Source organism: Periplaneta americana, chromosome 13 (genome assembly GCF_040183065.1).
Source record: "Periplaneta americana isolate PAMFEO1 chromosome 13, P.americana_PAMFEO1_priV1, whole genome shotgun sequence".
Lineage (NCBI taxonomy): Eukaryota > Metazoa > Arthropoda > Insecta > Blattodea > Blattidae > Periplaneta > Periplaneta americana.
In genome coordinates this window covers 107,201,323-107,223,958 of record NC_091129.1, presented here as the reverse complement: position 1 = coordinate 107,223,958, position 22,636 = coordinate 107,201,323, and the positions used below count along the sequence as shown (strand labels likewise).

Below are 22,636 nucleotides of genomic sequence, written 5' to 3'. Positions count from 1 at the left end.
ATACACACATACACATACACATACATACACAAACACATACACATACATACACATACACATACACACATACACATACACATACACACATACACATACACATACACACATACACATACACACATACACATACACATACACACATACACATACACATATACACATACACATACACATACACATACACATACACATACACATACACATACACACATACACATACACACATACACATACACATACATACACATACACATACATATACACATACACATACACATACATACACATACACATACACATACATACACATACACATACACATACACATACATACACATACACACATACACATACACATACACACATACACATACACATACACACATACACATACACATACACACATACACATACACACATACACATACACATACACACATACACATACACATACATATACACATACACACATACACATACACATACACACATACACATACACATACACATACACATATACATATTCAAAGAGTTTAAAGTAGTTAAAGAATTGTATGTAGTGTTACTATGTAACGGAGCATACAGTATAATTAAACAAAAAATACACATACACATACACATACACATACACGCACACGTGCACACGCACACGCAGACGCAGACACAGAGATTACATGCAGTTGTGTAGACATAATTTTTCGCGGTTACCATAGGATTCGAGGTTGTGATTTCTCTTCAAAATTCTTGAAAATTGCTTCTCTAAGGTAATTCCTTCATATTAATGCCTGGCTTCAGGGTTCTACGTCAGCAAGGAATTGATCACCCCTTGCAAGCAATATTCCGCAGTCTAAACCAACAAATTGGATTGGAGGCGGGCAAGTTAAGAGTGCGGGGTATACGTCGAGAGATCGCACGTCATGGAGTCTGATTTATAAGCTGGATAAATTGATTATGAATCCTCTGCAGCCGAGAAATTATGACGTCGCTCTTAACTCTACGCGACTGACATATCTGCGGTCGCAATTTCTGAATTAGGCATAACTTTTTAGAATATATGAGGACGGAGTGAGTCTAAGTCATGCGAAGGCATGCGTTACTTGAGAAGTCAGGACGACTTTCAACTTCGACAAGAAATATACAAACTTTAATTGATATATTAAAGTGACTTAACATGATCGTAATCACAATAGAGCCCGAATTTCCATGCACTATCAGATTTTAAAACATTCATGCATTTATACAATATCATATGACAAAGCATGCACAATGAAACGAAAAAAACAGTAAAAATATGCACTATCAAAATAAGTTCTACATTATGTTCCACATATACTGTATGTTATTTTGAAACAACGCACTTTCAAAATGTTCTACACTTAAGCTCATGTGTTTATCTGAAGCACGTTCTTGAACACAGAAAATGATCTTCCTATGTCACAAGAAGTGACAATTTCATACTGAAGTGAAGAAATTTGGGACAAAGTGAAGTCGAATTTGTAAGTTTTTCGCATTTCAGCATGACCATGAATCCATCGGGAATCGAACCCGCGACCTTTCGACTTTGCAGTGTTGCGCCTTAATCGCTCCCCAAAATACACAAGTTCTTACGTCTTTATTACAGCACTCACAATACATTACATCACCGTCCGTCTTTAGAAATTCCTTTTCCTCAATCCATTTTGACACAAGATCTCTTCGAACAGGAGCTGTAGCAACACTTCACATTTCGACACAAAGTTCACTAAATTGCAGTTTGCAAGTATGCTGTTTCTGCCTTCCTTTCTTTCAATATTTTGACCTCCGACTTGTAACGAGCGAGAGTTGGACTGGGATGAAACAAGGTAAAAATGATGAATACAGTGCACTACATTCTTCAAGGATAATGAAAAGAAAAATGTCAGTATTGGATAATTCAGAATTGGTTTCGATTGTGTACACAGTGCCGAATAAATTGCATAATAAACATAAATTAGCCCTGAACTAAAACATCAAAACGTATGGTACAGTGTCTTACAGTACTTTCATCTACGCCTAATACTATGCCTTGCAGCCTAAAATGACGGATTTTCTCATTTTGATTAATCTGTTCTTCCTCATTATTGTAGATATTCTTTCTTTTCGGCTAATCTCCCAGATCTATAATTATTCACACGGATATTTCCTATAAAACTATACATTTCATTATAATTTAAATTCATAAACAAAAATTCAATTTTATGACCCCGAGCCCGAAGCAGTAATAGTCGAATGAAAAGCTTGTTATGAAACTAGTTTAGAAAGTAGAGTCTTTATTATCGTGATCGTGACGGCAATGTAGTATTAGTATAAACTGGGTAGCTGTGAAGGAAAATGTTTAATTTCGTGTACAGATGAAGAGGCGAGACCTGGAATGTGAGCGGCGCGACAGGATTGTTTCAGGATTGTTGTCACGCGAATCTACAGACATGGAAATTCAAATCAGACTAAAATCAATCTAATATATACAGTCACGACGCTTGAGTTGTTGAGGGTACTAGGAACAATAGACTGTGCGGGTACTATTTCGCATTGTTTGTGATGAGGCGATAGTAGCGATCCTAGTGATTAGCAACTATCTATGGATGCATATTCCCTACGTATTAAGCTTCGTGACTGTATATACTTAACTAGACTGTGCTAAAACCTTATCTTCCTTCCTCATACCCATTGGTGATATAGCCATGACACAGATCACAGATCTTGCCTCCTCTTTAGTATGTAAGCGTTATAATTCTCGAAGATATAGCATTATATGAAAATTAATTTAGATCAAAAGTGACATAGAAGAAGTAGGGACTTCATTTGTATAAGCTGTGACTATGACCATAACTGATGTAAATAAAATAAAAAATCATCCTACCTGGATAACAATACAGCGACTTTTAAGCGAAAAAGTTACTAAAGAAACCCAGTTAAAATGTTATAATTATTTATACATGTAGCTGTGTTAGTGCTATCAGTATTGCTGTGTAATTCAGGTTTCCGGATATTAAAAAGTATAAATAAATAAATAAACAAACAAACAAACAAACAAACAAACAAACAAACAAATAAATAAATAAATGAATAAATGAATAAATGAATAAATAAATGAATTAATGAATAGATGAATTAATGAATAAAATAAATAAACAAACAAATAAATAAATAAATAAATAAATAAATGAATGAATGAATGAATGAATAAATGAATTAATGAATATATGAATTAATGAATAAATAAATAAATAATTGAGAAGACATTTATTTCAACGCTCAGTTAAAGGTTGCATAAAGCAAGGTAGAACTACAGCTGTAGAAGTCAAACGTATGCTCAAAATATTTGCCCGACACAACAGTAAAATTGAAAGTAGAAAAAAACGAAGAAATATACCCAAGATAAATTTCAGTGCATAAATCACGTGACATAGGCAGGCTTAGAGAGATCATGGAAATTAAAACCGGTTCATTAAATGATGTGTGGAAACAAAGAATACGGCGATTAGGATGATGATCTGAAGATTGTTTGCCCTTAAAATCTATTACTTTAGTTTTGTTTACAGAAATGTTGTATAAAGTAGCGTAACTAAGTAAATATCGATACAACTTTAAAAGTCGTTGGGTTTCATAATGATCATTAAAGCTAACATGTTTTATAACGCACTTTCAAAGAAAACTTTCCAATTGAAATGATTCTAGACTGAGGAATACGTGACTCCTGTCCCTGGAGTCCTCACAACTTCCAATTTTTTAGACGAGATCTTCCCTACGACAGTTTCATGCGTGCCATTGTAACAGCTCTCGGCGGGATGCGATTTTCATGTTCCTTTCAGAGCAGTTCGCTCTCTTTTCGTGTTACGTCCTCTCCCGTTGGGGTCTTACGTTACTGCTCTTACACCCCAGGGCGCTTCTCGACATATCTGCCATGTCCAGGACATGTATCTCGCCACACAGAACTCACAAGTGTTGCCAAACTTTTCAGTGAGATTTCCATTGTCATTACACCGCACTGTCGAAGTGTTAGCTGCATGCATTGACGTTAATGTAATGTCAGAAAAAAATGTAGCCTATCAGTCCTAAAGTTTTTTTTTTTTTTTTTTTTGCTGTATCATTAAATTAGGGAACACTAGGACTGAGCGTGGGGAAAAAAAAATCAGAAAAATAAATTTTATGTTTTTTGTACGAAAACATTCCTTGGGAACTTAGGGAGTTGATAGCAACAGTTTTTTTGTGCCTCTACGTCTTCTTTGAGGCCCAGGAGCGAGTTATATAGGACTGTTCCGTATGTCAATATAGTATTGTATCTCTTTTCACAAATTTGCTTTTTTTAGAAATTACATTTTTGATGTTCAAAATGCCCCATGCGCATGCCATTTTACCGAAATTCTTATAGATCATAGGTTTACCTATTTAGGTTCAATTGTAGAGATCGGTAGTAACCTACTAATTACACCTCAGAAAGGAATAAAACAAATATTCTTATATGGACAAAACGAAAACGTAATCTTTGATTGGAATAATTAAAGATACGATATTCTTGAAGAGTGATTGAAGCATTAAAAAAAAAAAAAAAAAAAAAAAACAGAGAAGTCAAGAGGAAAATTCAGAAGAACACTGTATCCCAAAAGGGCTCTTGTGCCTCCGAGCCTACATAAAAAAGTTCCCCTTTGAAAATATACAATAATAATAATAATAATAATAATAATAATAATAATAATAATAATAATAATAATAATAATAATAATAATAATAATAACTGTAACCCGTAGCGCTACAGGTCTTTAAGGGGCCAGACCGACCAATCAGCTGCTGGTCTCACGTCCACATGCCAAATCAGAGGTGGACGATCATCCAATCAGAATGGATGTATCGTGTGGTTAGCACGATGATCCCCCAGTCGTTATAGCTGGCTTTCGTAATAGGACTTCCCTACCCATCGTAGCTTCACAAGTGCATCACGATGTTGGATGAGCACCGGTCCCATACAATGGCCGAAATTTCATGAGAAAATGCTTTCCTTCATGAGGACTCGAACTACAGTGCATTCCGTAATGCGAGTCCTAGGCAGTATGCCTTAGATCACGACGCCATACCTGTGGAGTAACGGTTAGCGTGTCTGGCCGCGAAATCAGGTGGCCCGGGTTCGAATCCCGGTAGGGGCAAGTTATCTGGTTGAGGGGTTTTCCGGGGTTTTTCCTACACCCAATATGAGCAAATGTTGGTAACTATCGGTGCTGGACCCCGGACTCATTTCACCGACATTATCACCATCTTATTCAGACGCTAAATAGCCTAATATGTTAATAAAGCGTCGTAAGAACAACCTACTAAAAAAAAAAGATTTAAAAAAAGTACTTGGAGGCTCCAGGTATCGATCCTAGTACATCTCGCACGCTGAGCTACTCCTCCTTTTCGTTTTAAAGTCTCTGTCACTGTAAACTTCTTTTATTTGGCACTGAAACGCTATAAGAGCAGAGAAAGTCTTTTGACCTGAAAGGATTAGGAGTGGTTTGTCAGTAGGTGTGCCCCTGTTGTAGATAGTAAAGTGTACTGGGGGCGTAGCTCAGATGGTAGAGCGCTCGCTTAGCATGTGAGAGGTACCGGGATCGATACCCGGCGCCTCCAGATATTTTTATTTGTTCTGTAATTTAGGCACTTACAAAATTATTTCTTTTGAATTGAAACTTCTTCAGGCAAGTGAGAGTCGGACGCTCTGAAAAACGTTCTGTGACGGACAATTTAAGAGGCTTTGCGTGTTGTTGCTACGAGATTGTGTACGTTGCAATGCTATTGCATAAAGTCTCAGTTTGCAATCAATGTACAGAAATTAAGGAATAAATTAGTGGGAGTGGGGCTGCCGGCGGCAGAGCGTCTTCTGTGTAGTGTTGTGACGATGTAACCAGTAAGTTAAATTACATTGTTGGGAAGCGTTTTGCTAGGAAATTAGGAGCTGAACGAACGAGAGTGTGGCATGATAGAAACGTGCAGATTAACTGCCGAACATCGAGTCAAAAACAAAAATGGATACATGAGAATGAATGCGGGAGTCAAGGCAAGGAATAAGGTATTTTCTAACCTCTCTTCTACAATTCCGTTACAAAGTGTCAACTATTTTATGAATGTTCCTACACCGTCAACAATCAACATTCTATATTCGGGGTATACTCAAAACAACATAAGGTGAGGTACTATGTAAGAATGAAAGATGACTCGCACTTCAATGCTAACAATGTGTCTCTGTGTTTTTAAACAGATTTTTCAGGAAAAAGAAAAAAAAAATCATTATTACTTTCAATTCCCTTGATTTGCGAAGCTGCTTTCGGTATAATTACAATCGTTACATGAAAAATGATGAAATTATACCGCAAGTAACTTTTAAAATCAAGAGAATTAGAAGTGATAGAACTAATATTTTCTTCTTTTTCCTGAAAAATCTGTTTAAATGCGCATAGCGAATTTTGGAGTTGCAGTTCCCTCGTTATTGTAGCCTACTTAAGTAATAGTAAATCATGCGTTGTTAAATGGAGTAAGCATAGCAAAATAGGCCTACATACAATAGAAATGATCTCTCTATTGAATGTGGAAAGGTGCACAAGAGCAGTTCAAATAGGATGAAGAAATTAGACAAGAATTGGAGAAACATAGTATGTGAGGTAAAATGGAAGAATCCAAACAAAATGGATGCAGCATTTAATGCGGATGGACAGAGAACCATTTTGTTGGTGTCTCTTGTCCTTTGTTTAATTTCTTTTGTATTCCCGTATAACTGTGATTCTTTGAAGGTGTGAAGGGGATTGCATTTTAATTTTGTCAGAATTTACACATTTTCCAGCAGTAATTCAGGAATGATCAATTGTATTTCAGATTAGGTAAATCAATCAAATAAATTATAGAAAAGATCAGATGTAATTATTCAGAATTTTAAATTGTATATCACAAAGCATCGGATGTAATTCAGATTGATCACTTATATTTCAGAAAACATCAGAAATTTTAGAGTGCTGGACTTACAATCCTGTGGACACGAATTTGATCCCCGGCGTGCCCCCGATTTATAACTTGTATTGGGCAAGCCGTGGTCTACGTATCACAGGGGTTTTCTCTGGGAGCTCCGTTCCCGAGTGGCATCCCAACAAATCTTCATCATCGTCATCATCATCATCATCATCATCATCATCATCATTAATTTCATCTCATCGCAAGTGTAGCGAAGACAAGCCTCCTATGGCGCACCCTGGGTAACGACTCTGTCGGTAAATTGGTTTACACAACTGGCTTCATATAGATGAATGACGAACAGTCAAGTACCTCCCATGAGCAATAATAATAATAATAATAATAATAATAATAATAATAATAATAATAATAGACTACTACTACTGCTACTGCTACTACTACTACTACTACTACTGCTGCTGCTGCTGCTGCTAATAATTGTAAACCAGAAAGCATCAGTCCAGTGAAGTAATAGTGAGCACGTCTGGCCATGAAACGAGTGTGCCCGGGTTCAAATCCTAGTTGGGACAAGTTATTTGGTTGGGGTTTTTCCCGGGGTTTTCACTCAACCAATTGAGGCAGAATAATTACTGAGTAACTTTCGGCTTTGGACCTCAGACTCATTTTGCCATCATTAATTCATTTATCATCATCCATACAATAGGCCGAGTTAAGTTCACGGCGCGGCGTGCTGTACTTGTACAAGAGCGCGGCCGTTCGGCTACCCAATCATTCACAGAATAGGAATGGTAAGCCAGGCTGCAGTGCAAGTCTTCTGATATCTCCGCCGTACAAGAGAAAAATAGAGGGGAAAAAAACAGAAAGCATGGTAAATTGTAGTGGACAGTTGTCATGGCTACGAAAATAAGTAGCCTAGATATATTTTAAGAATTTTTTTTTTAATTTTTTATTTTATTTTTTTTATTGTGCTTCCTCAAATTAGAGGCTGCCATTAGACAAAGCATACAAAACAATATACATGATGAAAGATAACAGAGTAAGAAAAAAGTAAACAAGCACACAAACAAACAAACAATGGCAATTTACAGAATAAAAAAGTTACAAATAAAGAAGCAATGAAAGCTAATAAGAGAAAGAAAACAGATAATGTTGCGTTAGTGTTTTCAGTACACTGTATTAGAGTCCATATAGGTGGTTTCGTAAAACAAACAATCTGATTTGTATTAATTGGTTAATCTCAATAAATTAATAACTGATGTTTTCTGAATTACATCTGAACCTTTCTGAATTACGCATTTTCTGAAATATAATTAATATTTTCTGAATTTAAGTTCCAGAATCTGAATTACATGTGACCTGTTTTGAAATTCATTTGATTAATCTGAAATACAATTGATGCTTTCTGAATGAATATTGATATTTTCTGAATTACAGCTGTAAAAATGTAGTGATTAGTTTGAATGTTCTTGTCAATATAAACGATTCTTCCAAGCTATTGATTTGTCTGTCAGCGTAATAGGAGATAAGATCACGATGGTTATTATTAAATAATTTATGTATTAATTTATTGTTTAGGTTAAATTTAAACACTATTCAATGGCAATTATACTTCAAAATATATCTGTTATTGTAACATGAAGTTCGAAACGTGCACACTGTGCATTATTTGGACATTGTTTTATCTAGCCTTCCAGGCCTATATTGCTCTGATATCCATTTTCAAATATCAATTAAACTCGTTACAAATCTGGTGGTTTGTGAAAATAATTTCTTTTCGCCCAGATAATTAATAATAACGGGACATTGTAATAAGTTTCCTGTTTTAATTACTCTGATATTAAATTGAAATTTCTCATGCAATTTGTATTGATGTTTAATTAACACGACTTCATTTTTATTCTGGAATAGAAATGAAGTGATTAAAAACTTAATAAAAGACGAAAGATTGAAATTACAAAAGGTAAATATGAACTGTACTATAGAAATGAGAATTGAATACTTGATGAGTTATTCTTGTGCTAGGCTTTTGTGATTGAAGTTGGATATGGGGACTACAACCAAGAGAAAAACTGTATTTCGACTGGTACTATAAAACAGCTGCTTTCAAGATTTTTTTTTCCTGTTACAGGAATTCTTATAGAATGAACATTTTAAATTCATTTTTAATTCACCTCATACCAATGGTGTCATTTTAGTGAAGACTGCTTTCCTATTACGTATATACGGTGCAATCTTTCTGTTGAAGTTTCACACTTTAGGGAACTGAAATTGGATGGCAGAAAAAACACCAGTGAGATTTCTGGTAGATAAAATGACTGTACGTAGGTATTTTTAAGGGGATACTATGGTGAAATAATGGTGAAAAATTAAGAAAATCCACTTAAAAAGTTATTGTGACTCTATTTAGACTGAGCTCAAAAAATTATTAGTTTATATTCCCATGTCTATTTTCAAGCTTCTGAGCCAATATGAACTAACAATTTTGAAATCTTTTTGGTGACGTCCATATAAAATATATTGAAAAATATATAAATTAAAAACTATTAGGCCTTATGGCACCAAATTTTATACAGATGATAGTACAGTAGGTATGTTTATATATTTTAAAATTCATAAATCTTAGACGAAAATTGTAGAAGTTTTAAAAATCACATGTCGCCTTAAATTTACCCCAGTTTTCTTTAATATATTTAACTTAATAGTTTGACAGGATAATGGGCAATTTTAACATAATGTTTGCGCTTACGACATCTGCGTATCCGAATTCGTATCGAAGATGGCGGAGTTATATTTGTGATAAAAAAAAGTAAGTTTGAGAGAGGTTTTTCTCGGTGTGTTATTTTTTCACTCTTCATACTACCAAAACTCTTCTCAATTCTCCTTTCATTATTATCTCAGCTTCAAAAAAACAGGACACCACTTATGTTTGTGCGGCGCCGAATCGGTCGTCCTCCGTGGTGGCTGTTTTTCGCAGTTTATCCGGGGTTTTGTAGATGGAAGTAGTGGTAGATTTTAGATGAGTCATAGCTATGTAGAAAGGAACCGGAGCTTCCCGGATTCTCATTCCTGACGGAGATATGAGAATTCAGGTAGTTCTAAGAGGTACAGCAGATAATCGGTTATTTTTATAAGGTTAACCGTTTAATTACCGATTTTATTTTTGCTTGCCGGTTTAACCTGGAAACCAGTTACTTTCATCAATAACCGAACGATCAGTTATTTGTTGTTGTTGTTGTTGTTGTTGTTGTTGAGTCAACTCGCACACGATATAGAAAAGTGACCTAACTCAAAAAATGTGATTTTTCAGGAGAGAAAAACTGAAAACGTACAAATAAAAGAGAGATTATGCTCATTTTAAAAATAAAAAAAAAAATACTGTTACCGCAAAAAATATATTTATTGATATTTAGAGAGTAATTTTATACTATATTTTTTCAAGCATTATTTTCATAGAAGTCACAGTAGGAGTTTAATTGGAATAAATTTGAGTTGTGTCATTTTATCTAACTATGGAAAGTAAATTTATTTCATGTTTTTACGTCATTATTATAGTATTAATAGTAATAAAAGTGCCAAATAATTAAAAAATTATTGATATATTAATAATAATTATTAATTTTGTTAATGTCATTGTTATTTATATTGGTTACAAGAATAAAAAACGAATTCTTAATTATTTTATTTCATTCGAATAGAAGTACATAGTCATAAGTTATGCAAAAATAATTGAGAAATAATAAAAAAATAATATAAGAAGTCGTTTCACCAATTCCTTTCATTCTTTAGTGTTGATCGAATACAGACGTTACACGTCAATAGAAATTTTAACATTTTGCTGATGCGCTTCTTCTGTTTTCTGAGAGCTTGTTCTACCAGCGAAGTATGTTGGCCAATTGAGTTTCATGTTACTAAATTTCTGAACTTATTTTCTCTAGTACAATTTTATCGATCAAATGGCTACTAAAAAGTTCATATATTTTGCTCTCGCGGTTGTTGTGTTCTGAAGTGCCTTCCTGTACGAGGAAAGCAAGCTGGCCTTTTGATTTTTACTTTTATAGAATTTTGAATTTGTTGGGGTTAGCTGCAAGCCAGTCGTTTAGTACATTTCTTGTGATAAACGGTAAACATCCTGGAAGGCCAGGAAGCACGACTCTCGCTTCCATCGTCCAAGATCTCACATGTGAGTCACGTGCTGGGGTAACTCCGAAGGCTGTATTTGTATTAAGTTAACTGCTTCTCGCAAAAGCCCTTACCAACGGAATCCTGATTCGAAGCTATCGCTTACAACCTCACTGGTTTGCCCAATTGAGACAATAGTAGTTACATTTCTTGATTCTTCTCTTACTAGCAAAATATAACCGGACCCCATATTGATAAATGCTTGTTACGAAGAAGTATTTCATTGGCAGCGTTACATATTCTCTCGTGGAGAATTTCTGTTATCTCGTAGCTGGTTGAAAAAGCATCATTCATTCATTTATTCAATAACTTATTAGTTCCGTGAATCGCTCATTCATTCAGTAACTTATTAAGTCTTTAAATCGCTCATTAATGAATAATTCATTCATTCAATAACTTTGCTTATTAGTTCCGTGAATCGCTCATTCATTCAATAAATTATTAAGTCTTTAAATCGATCATTAATGAATAATTAATTCATTCATTAGTTCCGTGAATCACTCATTCATTCAGTAACTTTTTAAGTCTTTAAATCGCTCATTAATGAATCATTCATTCATTCATTCATTCATTCATTCATTCATTCATTCAATAACTTTACTTATTAGTTCCGTGAATCGCTCATTCATTCAGTAACTTATTAAGTCTTTAAGTCGATCATTAATGAATAATTACTTCATTCAATCATCCGTCCATCCAGCGATCAATTCATCTAGTCATGTATCCATTCACTCATTCAATAATGTATTAATTCATTAAATTTCATTCATTCATTCATTTATTCATTCATTCTTTAAATCGCTTATTAATTAATAACTACTTCATTCAATCATCCGTCGATACATCGATTCATTCATCTAGTCATCTATCCATTCACTCATTCAATAATGTATTAATTCTTTAAATCTCTCATTAATTAATTAATTCATTCATTCATTCATTCATTCAATAACTTTACTTATTAGTTCCGTGAATCGCTCATTCATTCAGTAACTTATTAAGTCTTTAAATCGATCATTAATGAATAATTACTTCATTCAATCATCCGTCCATCCAGCGATCCATTCATCTAGTCATGTATCCATTCACTCATTCAATAATGTATTAATTCATTAAATCTCATTCATTCATTCTTTAAATCACTTATTAATTAATAACTACTTCATTCAATCATCCGTCAATAGATCGATTCATTCATCTAGTCATCTATCCATTCACTCATTCAATAATGTATTCATTCTTTAAATCTCTCATTAATTAATTAATTAATTCACCCATTCATTCAATAACTTATTAGTTCTGTGAATCGCTCATTCATTCAATAACTTATTAAGTCTTTAAATCGCTCATTAATTTATAACTAGGTACATCATTCAATCATCCGTCGATCCATCGATTCATTGATCTAGTCATTCATTCATTCATTCATTCATTCATTCATTCAATAATGTATTAATACTTTAAATTGCTCATTAATTAATTAATTCATCCTTTCATTCAATAACTTATTACTTCCGTGAATCGTTCATTCATTAATTTATTATCGTAATTCTTTAATTCGCTCATTAATTAATAATTACTTCATTCAATCATCCATCGATCCATTCATCGAGTCATCTATTCATGCACTCATTCAATAATGTTTTAGTTCTTTGAATCTCATTCATTCATTCATTCATTAAATACTTGAATCGCTCATACTGTACTTATTCGTCCAACCACCCATTCAACAGTTTATAAATTTCTTGAATCGCTCTTTCATTCACTCATTTATTTATCCAACCACTCAATTAATAATTTCTTAATTCCTTGAGTCGCTCATTCATCCATATAATTATCATCCAACCACTTATTCAATTATTTATTAATTCCTTGAATCGCTCATTCGTCCACTCATTTATTCATCCAATCACTCATTTACTCGTAATAATTTATTAATTACTGGAAGGCAGAACAGTTGGTATAGCGGTGACCGCACCTTCAATGTGTTTTGTGTATAATACTTCGATTCTTTCACACATTCATTTCCTTGTCAACGGAAGGTGAATGACGTCAATGTAATTTTCGTTCCACAAAATCCTTTAATTTTTTTTATTAAGTAACCCTTCTTCATATTTCATTACTTGTAGGCCAAATAAATATTCATGTCAGGATTAAACTTTCGTTGCATGGTTTAAAATTAGTGTTCAGCATATAAAATTTATAGATATAATTTAACTAATTTAACTGTGAATAATTATGATCCGTCACTCTTTAAGACTAAATTTTAGCTTTATATTTTTAAGAAAGGTAAATTATAATTTTGTTTGTGATACTAAAATGTAAAAGTGGTTTAATTTTTGAGGCAGGTTTCATTCTAAACTTATTTCTGTGAAGATACGTCTTTTACAAATTAAAATAATTCGCTTTAACTTTAAGACTACATTTCTACAGTGTGATTTATCTGTTTTAAAAGTAGCCTAGATGGAACAGAGAAACAGAATTGTTTTTCTTTGTCTAGCCTCAAACTTCTTTCGAGTTTTAATTACAATTCTCTAACAATCTGAAACATCCGTTTTCTTCTCGAGAACAACTTTCTAGTGTTCTAGCGTAAGGATGTTCCATTTACTTGCTTCAGAGGTTGGGGTTTGTTTGTTCATGAGTCTTAATGTTTCAGGGAACAGAAAGCCCACCAACACTAAATCTGTTTAATTTAGCCATTTGTAACGTCTCCAATGAGTGGGTTACTCAGGGTTTACCTGAAGATCCTAACCTTTGAATCCTCATACCTGTTTATCACTATCAATAGGACAAGTCTAACCTACTTCTTGGTACAAGCGACGCTCTTGGGACTGAAAATTTAGACCTCAATTTTGTGACCATGTATGAATAGGCTAGGTACATGAAATTGCTTAATAAGGGGATATTTTTCAGAACAATTTGTTATCACAGTATATCAGTACGGTTATAAAACTTAGGAAAATCAATAAACCAAAGAGAATTAATAAGTGGAACATTTTTAGTAAAATTTTCATCACTAGTTCCTAACGTCATTTACTTCCTCTTTATTGTTTTTAAATTCTTGTTCTCCATAAATCAAGATGCATTTGACTGTGGGTTTTGATTCTTCCACTTGTGCAATTCCATCGGTACATAATTATTTGTTTCAAAATTTACCGGTTTCATCCAGTAACTATTTTATTTGATGCAATCCAGACGGTATTTAGGAGCCTGGACATGTTATTTATGCACATGTGTATTTTGTAGCAAACTGTCGTTTATTTTATTTATTACAGCGAGTGTTCCCTGTTTATTTAATTGTATGTATATTTGATATTGTTTATCTCCTTCTATTTAATTAATAACTAAAGTTAATTTATGTTACATATGTTATGTGGGAACAAATTTACACACTAATTAACCCCCTTTCTGTCATGAGTCCGCTACTCTGGGCTAAATCCCTGAAGCTCTAAAGTCAATTGGTGATAGGTGCAGTGGAAAACATGTTTGGCGTTTAACTTCCATGCAAAGTCGGCTCTGTTATTGGTAAGGATGTTATACTCCTATAATATGCATTAAATAACTTAAGAAATCTTACTTTCCTTGGTAAAAATGTAAATAAAATGCATTAAAACTTAAAAATATCTGCGCTGTATCAGGGAAACACCGGCAAGTAGAATACGTCACCCAGTTTCGGAATGAAACCACAGTTTAGTATATACAGTCACGAAACTCAATACGTAGTAAATATGCATCCATAGATAGTTGCTAGCCACTAGGATCGCTAATATCGCCTCATTACAGACAATGCGAAATAGTACCGGCACAGTCTATTGTTCCTAGCACCCTCACAACTCAAGCTTCGTGACTGTATATACTAGACTGTGATGAAACTATAGTTGTGTAGGTTTAATTGTTTTATTTTTGTTTCGATTCTTCGCCTGACTGTACCGTAGGGCAGCGAGTAGTGCTCCTGAAACCGGTTGCAAATGTATTCTGTTTATATATACAGGGTGTATCAAAAATACGTGTACAAACTTCAGGCATGGGTTCCTTACACCAAAAGAAGGAAAAAAGTTCATATGAACATATGTCCCATAATCCTTTGTTTCCCCGTTAGGAACTGTTCAACACATTGGTACACTCATAATATGCCAACACACAAAACTCATAACCAATGCTCGAAATGTCCTCCTCTTGCTTCTAGACATGCATGCACTTATCGAATCATGGACTGTCGCACCCTTTCAAATACTCATGGATTGATGTTGAATGGTTTCGCAGGCTTCCGTGACACGTCGATGAAGAGTTTCTTGATCCGGGATGTCTGCTCCATAAACCAATTGTTTAAGGTGCCCCCAAAGATAAAAATCCAAAGGATTGAGGTCGAGAGAACGTGCTGGCTATTGAACTGGTCCTCCTCTGCCTATCCATCTGTCATGGTAGACACCAGTCATTGTATCTCGAACAAGGCGACTAAAATGTGCTGGAGCCCCATCATGCATGAACCACATGTTTTGTCTTATGTTCAGAGGCACATCTTCGTACAGTAATTCTGGAAGAGTGTTTTGGATAAAGTTCCTGCAGATAGCACCTGTAAGACGTGCTGGTAGAACGTATGGACCTACCAGACAGTCACCTACAATTCCAGCCCACACATTAATCCTAAATTGTTGCTGATGTCTAGCCTGAAATACAGCACGAGGATTCCGATCTGCCCATACGTGTTCATTGTGGAAATTGGTAATTCCATCTCTCCCAAACGTTGCCTCGTCTGTAAACAAAACTGATGAGACAAATAATGGATTGGCTATTTGTGCTAGAAACCATCGGCAAAAGTTCTCCCGTGGTGGATAATCGGCAGGAGAAAGGCCCTGCACACGTTGCAGATACAAGAGCTGCTCGTGAAGTACCCTCCATGCTGTACTGTGTGATGTACCAGTTGCCACAGCCAATTGTCTTGTACTGATACCTGGATCGTCTTCGGCACAGTGTAAAATGTCTTCTTCGAGGTTCGGCGTACGAACAACTCTTGGTCTTCCTCGATCACCAGTCGGTGGTGCAATGGTTCCTGTCTCAGCAACGCGACGATACACAGCAACAAAGGTTTGATGATTCGGTTGTCTTCGGTCTGGAAACGCCATCTGATACAGCCGTACAGCCTCGCGTCCATTACCATTCGCGCGACCATACATAAAAATGATGTCAGCCTTCTCACGAAACGAATATCGTCCTGCCATGGTTGAACGAAACACGTTAACTCACTCCACGTTCACAATTGCAACGTTGAAGACAGACTAATGACAAATGACACATGTAAACAAGTCTCCATGGCAACACTTCGCCATCTGCAGTCCATTTCTGATACAACGAGTCACAGCCTTCTATGAATGAGTGCATAAAGAAATGAAGTTTTGAGGTTAAACCTCGAAGGCCGTTGAACGCAAACTTTTAGTAATAAATGAATAACGGGGAAACAAAGGATTATGGGACATATGTTCATATGAACTTTTTTCCTTCTTTTGGTGTAAGGAACCCATGCCTGAAGTTTGTACACGTATTTTTGATACACCCTGTATATATATATTTCAAATTTGAATATACTATTTGTTCCGCAGTTAACAATAGCGAGTAGGGCAATGAAATCGGAGCTCTAATCATAGATTTCCTATTAACTTGCATTCTAAATAATTACTTCGTTGAGATGGTCACCCCGTATCGTGATAAATTTGTGGAGTTAGGGTAGGTAGCGAACACCCTAAACACCGGATCTGAAAATCAGCTGTAACGGCTAAGTGGTCCATTATACTAATCACACGATACCTACTGGTTGGATGATCGTTCACCTGTGCTGAGGCAAGTGAACGTGAAGCCAGGAGTCGCCTGATCGGGCTTGACCCTTTATGGGCGATTGTGTCTAGGTGTTTGTTTTTTATGGGCTTATAACTGTTTTTGGTATTTGATTTACAGTGCCAATCAAATTGTGCATCCTTGCTTCCTTAAAAAAATACGAATTTCGTACGATTTAGTCATTAGTTCACCTCATAACAAATTCGTTTTTTTTTTTAAGTTTCGTGTTTTTTTTAAGATTTTAATGATTTTCTTTTATGATTATAATTAGAATTGGAAGCGCACTTCAGATTAAAAGGCTTTTTGTGCTCTTCCTAGTTACTGATTCAAAAGTTAGATTCTACATATTTATTAAGATGTATTATCTGCTTCACCAAATCAGAGTTCACTTTTTGTTGTGGGACGGCTTCAAAGATTAGATATCTTTTTCGCTCACAATGAATTAGTAGATGTCTTGCTGTTTCATCAGCTTGTTTACATAAACGACAGATTGGGTTTCCTATTAACCTTCTTATTGTTTGAAGGTGTTTCCTGAAAGCACCACGTCCAGTTAGGAAGCAGATAGGTCTTCTTAATGATTGTTTCTTCAATCTTAATAGAGTATCAGTGAGATCTTTACTAGGCTTCTTTATTATTAGCCTGTAGAGTTTTGTTCTGGGAATCTTCATCTTTTATATGATTCATTTAAAACCGACTGTTGTACAGTGGATTTGGCTTTAACTGCACTTATTCCAAAGATGGGTTCTGGTCTTATGAATGAGGTCTGAGCTCATTTTTCGGCCAGAGTGTCACCTATCTAATTGCCTTTAATGCCTTTATGACCAGGCACCCAATACAGTTCAACTAGCTCAACTGTATTGCGGGAAGAGAGTGTTGTAATTCTTGGTAACATTCCCATACCAATTTTGAATTGAATTGGTGGGAACTGAGTGCTTTTAGTGCAGCTTGGCTATCAGAGTGGATGAAAATTTGTCTATTCTTATATCCTCTTTCACCACACAGGCTTGCACATACTTAAATAGCAAACACTTCTGCTTGAAAGACAGTGTCAAATCGACCCAGACTAATGCTGCTGTATGCTTTAGTCGATACTTGAAATGCCTGCTCCTGATTTTCCTTTTAGCCTGGAGCTGTCAGTATAAAAGTCTTTCCGGTTCTTTGATAAAGGTGTTCTTTCTTCATAGTCGGTTACGGGTGTTTAGATTGGCCTTTAAAATGATTTTCTTTACTCTGGCAATGCAATTTACAGGACTGTATGGTTATTACTGTCTAATGCAGACAGTATAACATTTAAATAAGTTTGAGGTTAGTGTCCTTCTAAGGCACTACTAGAAACAAAACTATAAAGTTGTTGCCTCGGCTTGAAGAATGTGTGAAGTCGAGAATGAAGGTGTCTTTAGTGAGCGTGTAACACGACGATGATTCCAGCGTTTCACCACTAAAGAAGGAGAGAGACATTAAAGACTTACAACGTGCTAGAAGACCTAAGAATATTGAGAATACAAGCAGAGTTTTGAAAGAAAATCTAGAAAAATACACTCGTAGGTTGTCAGAAGAACTTTATGCTTCAAAAGATGTCATACATCGGCATATTAAGACGCTTAGAAAATCATACAGAAGTTGTAGAGCTGTATTGAACCTCATGGACAGACACTATCACAGGCTCAACGCAGAGTGGATATCTGTCGTCAACTTATCGTTAATCCCATGGATGATAGATTATTGGGATAATAATTGTGATATGTGATGAAATATGGATATATTACCACGAACCTGACATCTCAAAACAGTGGCCCGATCCACGTCAGCCTGCCAAAGTCGTGTTATCTGTTTGGCCCCAAAGTAATGTTATATGTCTGGTGAAATTTTGAAGGTGTGATTCACTGGGAGTTCGTTCAAAATGAACGTGCAATCGATGCGGATCTTTATTCTCAACAGGAAGAACGAGTTCATGATGTTTTGACAGAGAAGTACCTGGCATTAGTTAATCGAAATAGAATTCTCTTGCAACAGGACAATGCCGAGACCCTATACCGCTAGAACAATCATGAAAAAATCCAGAAATTGGAAGGAATCGAACTACTATCACATTCAACATATAGCCCTTATCTTGCGTCTTCAGATTACCATCTATTTAGATCCCTGAATTACACCCTGCGTGGAAGAAATTTTCAGAACTTAAATGCCGTTGAAATAGGTATCACAGAATTCTTCGGAAAAAAAAACCAGAAACTGGTACCATCGGGGAATAACAAACCTCGCTAGAGGGTTTCTCAAGACTATAGTCTCTAATGGCCTTTGCTTTGCTTTGACGATTAGATTAATTTCATGTCACAACACACCCCAACTAAAATTTTTCCCCAAGACCGACATTACTTATGAGACAGTATTTGTGCAATGAAAAACGAGAGCCCCCTTAGCTTGCTATAAAAATACGTAACAGCCCTGCAAGAATGATCGGCATTTCCTTGGTGGCATCCGAGTAGGGGAAGAGATGACAAATGTTAGGCGGCACGATTTGGAAGATTGATGTGACAACACGGCTACGTATGTGTTCGGATTCAACGCGTATGAAATCCTTTCCCTCCCCAAGGCCGCGTCATAGCACCCGACATGGACACGAAGCACGTAAAAACTTTGCCGGAAGAGGATGTGATAATACCCCATTCAGAATAATAGAATACGTGACACACATCTTCGTCTTTAACAACTGCCGATTACTCAGCTGAACGACCAAGGTAATGTCCCCAGCATCTACGCAATGCATATTTTGTACACTGTGGAGCGTGTAATGTTACCACTATAAACAGGATGTCTCAAAACTTTTGTGAGTTTTATACAGGGACATCATTTTATTTTTCCTTCAATTTTTATTGTACCTGAGTTTCTTAATGTACTTCACTTCCACCCTTTCTACTAATGAAGTTTCAACTGTCCTCCACACAGAACCAAGACCGCATATAGTAAACAGCACTGAGTTAGTGAGTATAGTACGTTCCAGAAATATGTTCGCGTTTTCTAGTGACGAAAGAGCTTTCAATATTGAATCATATTTTCGCACAGGTACTGTCCGTTTGCCTACGTCGCATCCCGATTTCCCCCACCTCCTTCTGCTCGCCCCTCTGTGAAAGCTGGGCTGTCTTAGCTCTTTTCTGAAAATATTAATTTCTGTTAAGAATTGGACGTTTACGTAATATTATACAACTGTTTAAAATAACTTAAATAAAAGGGCCTCGATAAGTAATTAATTTTCACGTGATTTCCCCCTTTCTACGATCCTGCGGCATAACCACTTGTACGGACAGTAGATAGTATGTCTGAGTAATTTTATCTGTGCGGGTCGGGCAGAAGTGAAGATTGAATGTACAGTACGTAAGGTACTCTTTTATAGAGTAGGTACAGAATTATTTCCACATGAGTTACCAGTACGAAGGACGAAACTGGCAATTGGAATTAGATGCAATAGTCTATAGTGCGATAATATGCATAAAAGAACTGAAGCCTGTATCGAAATGAACAGCCACCATTTACAAAAATGTGTTTACATATTCATATCATGATTATTTTTCAAATTAACTTCTTTATCTATATTATATGCTAATGTGCTGTAGACAGTATAATATACACTGCATAATGAATACTTTCGCATGGATAACTCAGTTCGTGAGTAAAAACACTTTTTCTTAATACAGTACTGTATTTTGATTAAACAAAAACCTAATGAAAATTATCGAACTCAAAATTTCGATAGTTCCTAGTTTACGTAAATGGATTAACTACTTTCCTTCCGTCCTATACCTCGTAGAGTGATTTGTTTGTGTTTTACACCAGTATCATCGAACTACAGTCGTGGAAGGGGGTAGCAAACTGTGTTTCCGGTTCTCTAAAGGTATAGCCAGGTTAATATTAAAAATGTTAGTAAAAATAAAATGATGTGCCTGTACTACTACTACTACTACTACTACTACTACTACTACTACTACTACTACTACTACTACTACTACTACTAATAATAATAATAATAATAATAATAATAATAATAATGGTTTATTTAACCTGGCAGAGTTAAGGCCATATGGCCTTCTCTAACACTCAGCCAGGAATAAATCTGCGATAGAAAAAATACTACGGACCATATTTATAGACATTCTTGGCGCTGGCTTCCGGTGGATGATCAGCGAACTAACGTTTTTCATATTCATAAACCAGTGTTAGCGATATGATATGATATGATATATGATATGAATCCTGTACAAGTAACCAGTCGATAGCCGGGGCTAGTTTAGCACGCTCGTAGCGCAGGCTAGTGGAATGTCTATGCATAGCACCCTACAAATTTACAATGTAAAGTACACTACAATTTTACACACAAAACTGAAGTAGATAATCATAATGTAACGTAAACAACAAGTCAGTAGAAATCAGACTTAATATATAACGTACAGAAAGGAAAATGCATAGTAAAATGTGAACAGTAGGTCAAAATAAATGAGACATTCAAAGTATAAAGATGTAAGACAATAGTAATATTGATGATGATTAGAGACGAGAATTCCATGCAAATGCATGTTTTATAGGAACATAGGACATAGCTCAAACTTAGTACTTATCCATTTCATTAATTTTCGGTTCCAAATATGTGTACTTTTTCCGTGCATATTTGTATGTTTTGGCCTTTTTGGGGATAAAAACATGCATAATGCATATTTAAGCAATTTTTAGCTTAATCATGCATATAATGTACATTATATTTAGTTTAAATGCATGTTTTAATGGTTTTGAGTGGACACCTCAGTTTCTCGATTTTATGACCCTCATTTTAACTTCAGGAATAAGGATTGGAAAAGGAAAAGAAAAAAAAAGTAACAAAAAGAGGTTCATTCAAGTTTGCACCCATAACTTTTTGCAATGTAAAAAAGCCATTCTCTGCCTACAAAAACTTATTGACTGACAAGCGCAGGAACCTCACATAAACCAATTTAGAAATGCTGTTAGTTGTTAATTGTGCAAAAAATATTAAAAAGTGAAGCGAAATGATATAAGAAATTTGGAACAAAAATGCGTGTTCTAATGTATTTTTAGCTTGATCGTACATGTTTCATAGTTTGATAGTGCATGAATGCATGCATATTTTGGGAATTTATAGTGCATGAAATTCTCGTCTCTGATGATGATGATGATGATGATGATGATGATGATGATGATGATGATAATAATAATAAAATAGTGAAGTACAAAGCTTACAATGAACACAATATTTTTATGTACACACAGTAAGGATAATTAGGAACATTAAATCCAGACGTTTGAGATGGGCAGGGCATGTAGCACGTATGGGCGAATCCAGAAATGCATATAGAGTGTTAGTTGGGAGACCGGAGGGAAAAAGACCTTTAGGGAGGCCGAGACGTAGATGGGAGGATAATATTAAAATGGATTTGAGGGAGGTGGGGTATGATGATAGAGACTGGATTAATCTTGCACAGGATAGGGACCGCTGGCGGGCTTATGTGAGGGCAGCAATGAACCTTCGGGTTCCTTAAAAGCCATTTGTAAGTAAGTAACACACAGTAAGGAAAATTATGATTATATGCAGCTGAAGTTATCACATTATAGATATAACCATTATCGGGAAATATATGAAAGCAAAAATATAAAGTAAGTTAAATATCAC

The 22,636-nt window shown here is 35.4% G+C and overlaps 1 protein-coding gene and 1 non-coding gene across 2 annotated transcripts in view; both read left to right on the top strand.

Annotated features, from left to right (window-relative positions):
• The window catches only part of LOC138712207 (tyrosine-protein phosphatase non-receptor type 13-like), a 1,532,948-nt gene that overhangs the window by 1,046,456 nt on the left and 463,856 nt on the right, over positions 1–22,636 (top strand). The window lies entirely within an intron of this gene.
• Positions 5,550–5,622, top strand: TRNAA-AGC (transfer RNA alanine (anticodon AGC)). Its single transcript has one exon. It is a non-coding gene; the product is annotated as a tRNA-Ala (tRNA).